Source organism: Pteropus vampyrus, unplaced genomic scaffold, assembly GCF_000151845.1.
Source record: "Pteropus vampyrus isolate Shadow unplaced genomic scaffold, Pvam_2.0 Scaffold27, whole genome shotgun sequence".
NCBI classification, from domain to species: domain Eukaryota; kingdom Metazoa; phylum Chordata; class Mammalia; order Chiroptera; family Pteropodidae; genus Pteropus; species Pteropus vampyrus.
The window spans coordinates 5,591,451-5,596,949 of NW_011888808.1; positions in this window are offsets into that span (position 1 = coordinate 5,591,451).

Genomic DNA, 5,499 nt, shown 5'->3' on the forward strand with positions numbered 1-5,499 from the left:
TATTTTTGCAAAGTCAACAATGTGTCATAATGAATGGGAGTAAAGTTAGCATCTTTTGCCCATCTTTAAACTAAGAATCATTATTTTTTTTGTAAATGAGCGACTCTTATTTACATTTTTTCCCAAGTTTTAATTCTTCTTAATACATTATCTGAAACAGCTAAATCAATTTAATCAACAAGATGTTATAATGACAAGTTCAAAATCTAGATTGCCAACATTGGTAAAAAAAAAATATATTCACAGAATTAGTGATAAAACAACTTATTCATTTTTCAGTTATACAAAATACATGAAACTTGAAGATAGTTCCATAAGCTAACAGTTCTTCCTCTTCTTTTATGATAAACAAAATATTGGATTTCTTCATGGTTATATATTAGTGAACTTTAAGTCCAATGAAAACATTCCCTCTCAAATGTTTAGAAAGGATAATGTGCTCTACTATGCTCTACATGAAACTGACAAAATATCATTCAGGGAAATGAAAGAATATCTAAAACATAGATAGAAAACCTCAGTTTTTTAAAGGTATCAATTTTTTTGAGATTAATTTCTAAAGTCAATGCAATTGCAAGCAATATCCCAAAAGTTTTTTTAAAAATGTTTATATGTGTATTACCAAGCTGCTTCTAAAATATATATGAAAATAAAAGTGCCTAAAAGATCCAAATTTGACAGTATGATATTGGCATACATACATACATATGCACATATATAGGGAGATAAATATAGAAATATGTGTGTACCAATAGAAAAGAAAATGAAGTCTAGAAACTTGTACAAGAATGTTTCTATCAACTTTACTAATGTTAACTAAAATTTGTAATATCCCCAATATCCATTAATTGGAAAAAAATAACAAGTTTTTAAATATTTATTAAATAGAATAATTATAAAAATAAACTATTAGCACATTAAAAGCATTATGCTGAGTGGAAGAATATAGATATGAATAATTATATTATTATAATCATTACATTTTTAATTTACATGAAGTTTAAAAATGGTCAAAATTAACCTATAGTAATAGAAATTAGAATAGTTTCTCCTGGGAGTGAGAATTGAAAAGCCATGAAAGAATTTTCAGAGATGTTAGAAATATTCTCTTAAATCTGTACATTTCATTAAATGTGAATTATACCTCATTAAAAAAAGTAGCATAAAAATATTAACAATGTTCTCATTTTCACAATAGGCAAGAATTGGCAGGGTATTTGACTTATAGGTAACTAGGATGCCACTCAAATGTTGTATAATCCCAACAGAAACTGCTACTCAAAATGTTTGAAGAATAGTTTCTAGTTATGTTAGGTAGCTAATCAGACATGAGCAACAGGGGAACAAAGCAATAGGGGCGTAGTCTACAGACCGCCTATTGGCAGTTAGAGAATCCCTCTTGCATCTCCAGAGACAAAGGACAGGAGAGCCATAACCTATAGCTGGTTTAATCCTGCCACAGATGCCTGCATCGAAGGTACTACCCTAACCTGCCGATAATCTGAGCCTCACTTTACTGTCATTATAATATCATGTTTATGCCTGGAAGTTCATGAATCTAATTATAATAGACTATTCTGGGTAACCACAACTACTAAAGGTCAAAACATATAAAATGAAACACACTAAAATATAATTGTTTAATCTGTAAGATGAACAAAAAAAAAAGACATGTGGCAATAGGTGATATATCAATTACACTGCTCATTGATGTTGGCACATTTCCCCTTGGACTCAATTGTCATGTTTTAGGAAATCCACTCTTGCAAGTGAAACAATTAAGATAATTTTTACATTGACAATAAGCATGATTTCAGAAAACAGGATATAATGTCTTAAATAATAATAGATCTCTCATTGTGTATTATTAATACTCATTTTCTATATAGCTAAAACAGAGTGGTTACTATATACTGTATATGTATATTCTATATGTATACAAAACATATGTACTATATATTCTATAAAGCACTGCCTATGCTATCACTAGGACACTAGGGAAAGAAGTATTAGTCATTACAAGATGTACCCTTCATTAGCTGAAATCAAAATAATCTTTTGATAATATTGGTGCCAAGAAAGAAAGACATTTATGATTTGTCAAATTTTATGTCTTTTAAAAATGCATACTGTATTTGGTTTGATATTTTGTTTAGTATGTCCTCTAAATATATATAATTAATTGCTAGGGCTTACATTCAGTGCTAGGTTAAACACTCCAAAGAAATACCCAGATATTTGCTGGAGATTGACAATATTCAGGATGTATTCACAATTCATCTTTTTATCTAAAGCTCTCTTTTGCGGTTTAATGCTCTCCCTTCTCTTCACCAAATTCTGGACACCAGTGCCCTCTTATTCTCTCTCTCTCTCTCTCTCTCTCTCTCTCTCTTTTTTTTTTTTTTAATTAAATCTACTGTCAAATTCTATGTTTGAAGCAAGGCTAAAACAGCAGCATTTACATTTTATAGAAATTGAAGGTATGAAACACACAATGCTGAATTTCTGGCTAAGACTAGATTTAGGACAAGGTTAAAGGATTTTGAATAAATAAATGACTATAAACATTTACTATTCTGTAAAGATATCCACTACTTCCTACACTTCCAGGAAATATCAGCTTTTTATTTAATACAGGATAAAGAAATTCCTGTGGCAGAACAAATACACAAGTGAAATATATGGCTAAAAATTTGAACTCTATCAGCCATAGAAAGTTCAGGTGTTTCTACAGCACCATTCCTATACACTAATTCCTATTTTTATTTTTTCAGTGGTCCAGAAGTTTAGCTAAATAAATGTGTCAAATATTGGCCCTGGGAGTAAACCAAGACCATTAGACCTTGAGATATCAGTAAAAGTTATTTCGATTAGTGTTATTGGAAAAGAGGAAGAAAACTCTGCAAACACCAGTTGGTGAAATATAAATCCTGATTCTATTATTAATAAAAATAGATTCTACTTGAAATAGATATGATGTTATAACATTCTATACATATTCAAGGTTTTTTAGAAAATAATATATTTCTCATAATGAAAAGTGATTAAATAATAGTCTGATTTAACGACACATTAACATTTATTTAATCATTAATAAGATACTATACTGTATATAATTCTGATAGCTGAATTGTTTTCAATATGAAAACTAACGAGCTTGGCAAATATTTTCCTTTATCACTATGCACTACAAAATATTGAAGGAAATATTTCAGAATATCTGTAAATTGACTATAATTCATTTTACGAGGATAGCAATACATAAATAGAAACTTACTACTTATTTACTACAATCCAAAGATATCTTCAGGTAGATGTGTTCAGTGGTCAGTGTCATTTGACTTTATTAGTCACTAATAGATAAAAAATTGTTTTCATCATAGTTTGATTATTTTATTCAATTTGACAAGTTCACTTATGACTCATTTCTATCACATGAACAAATTCTCACATATATACAAACTATTTTAATTTGTAAGCAATGAACACATCTACTAAGTTATCTTGTAGGATAACTTTAGGTAGAAAACTGAAAAGTGCATAGCAAAGTAAAATATTTTGGTGTGTTTTTCTCCTAAAGGAGCAAAACAACACTAGTGAATTCACTTTGAAATCTTGCTTTGTGCTGACAGTTGAACTATAACTATATTTCATAAACCATAGAGCTCCCAAGTTACTGAAAATAAATTGATTTTCTGGAAATATGCGACACACAGGTTCTCAATATGGTCTTGAACAGTCTGTCCCTAAAGTAGTTATTTCCATTTACACCCCTGACCTGCCAGTATCTTTGGTGCTACTGTAGTTTTTCATGTACTTCAAAAGCTACAGATCTGTTTCCATCCCTCTTAATCTAATATAAACTGCACATGCTTCTATCAGTAAAGACCTTCATTTTTATCCTTCTTCGATTTCATGACACCAATGGTTCTATATTTCACAGCAAAGGGAGTGGAATGAAATTACATATTGCTCAGATTTCAGCAATATCTGTTTTATGTGATTCGGGACCTCCGTACAAAGAGAGGTCATTCTCAATATTTTAGAAAATGGCTCTTTTTGGGGAGTCTGTATGATAAACCTGAAAATGTGTTTGATTGGAGGTGGTAAAAATGTTTATTTGAACAAAACTAAAAATGACTGATAACAGTCAAGGCCTAAAATGACAACTGTCAATATAAACATAGGCACTTAATAAACAAGTTGGTGAAAAGCAAGGAATATAAAGTCTATATAACAAAAATGGAGAAACTGAGGAAGCCCAGTTGTTAAATTATTCTATATCCAGTGCAGACATTACCAGTGAAGTTAAAAGTAAAACCCAAAAAGCAACAAGACTCAAAAAAAACCTCCCTGCCCCTCAAAAAAATGAAGCTAAAAATGAGAAAACATGTCATTTTACTAAACAGAAATGGTTTCATGTTTAAAGATAAAAAAAAAGGAAAAAAAGAAAATGGAAAGGAAAATTTTGGTTTTGAACAAGGTGGTCCAACTAAAAAATTCCCCCCGAACCTAAAAAAATATGAGAAAAATAAAAAGGATAAAGCAAGATGAAAGAGATAAAAAAGGAAAAAGCAAAATGGAAGTGACTTAAAGCTTAAATGCAACAGAAGATAGCTGGGAGATAAATTTGTACTAAAAATGGAAGGATCTAACAGCAATTTTCTTTCAAGGTATGTGCAAATAGGTAATAAGATAGTTGGGGGTCAAGGTCCAACATATAAAGGTATGATAGAATTAACTTGGGTCAATGTTGCTATTTAAGTAATTTTAATTCTGCACTGGATATGGTAGCAATAGTTTGGATGTTTCAGTTTGTTGATCTGAGATATTTTAATATATTAACTATCTTCCACAGAATTGCCAGAAACAAGGGAGAATGTTAAGGTCTCGGCCATACAAATTGTTAGAACAAAGATCCAGTGCTAATGTGAAAGCAGAATTCTGAATAGAGATTTTTACTAGAAGAAGATTTCATGTGCTAAAATCCATGAGGCTAATCAGGGGTATATGCCACGAGTCTAACTGGGTAATTGACTGGGATGGGTTGTCTAATTAGATGGAAGCTGATTTGAAATGATGGTGAATAAAGCACTACTGGGGGCCTATTGCAGTATATGAATAAATGCAGGGGCTGATGCCAGAAAGTAGGAATTCAGCCTCCTAAAAACCAGGGATATGTAGTGATGTAACAGGAATGGTTATGTCCTTTCATTCAAGATGTTTGTTTTAATTACCTACTTAGAGTTACAGCTTGAATTAGTGTATCACTCCACCTAGTGTAATTTCTGGTAGAGGACAGCTGATTTAGACCTAATGTTCATCAGAACTGGTTCAGAAACTCAGTAGGGTTTATCCTACAGATTAATATCGGGTTCCACATGTGGAAGAGACTAGGAAATTAGACAAATTATTATACAAATATACAGCAAAATTCTTTTGAAATCTGTTAGATTAGTATTTTTCTACCTTGAAATAAATAAATGGGCAACTTTCTTG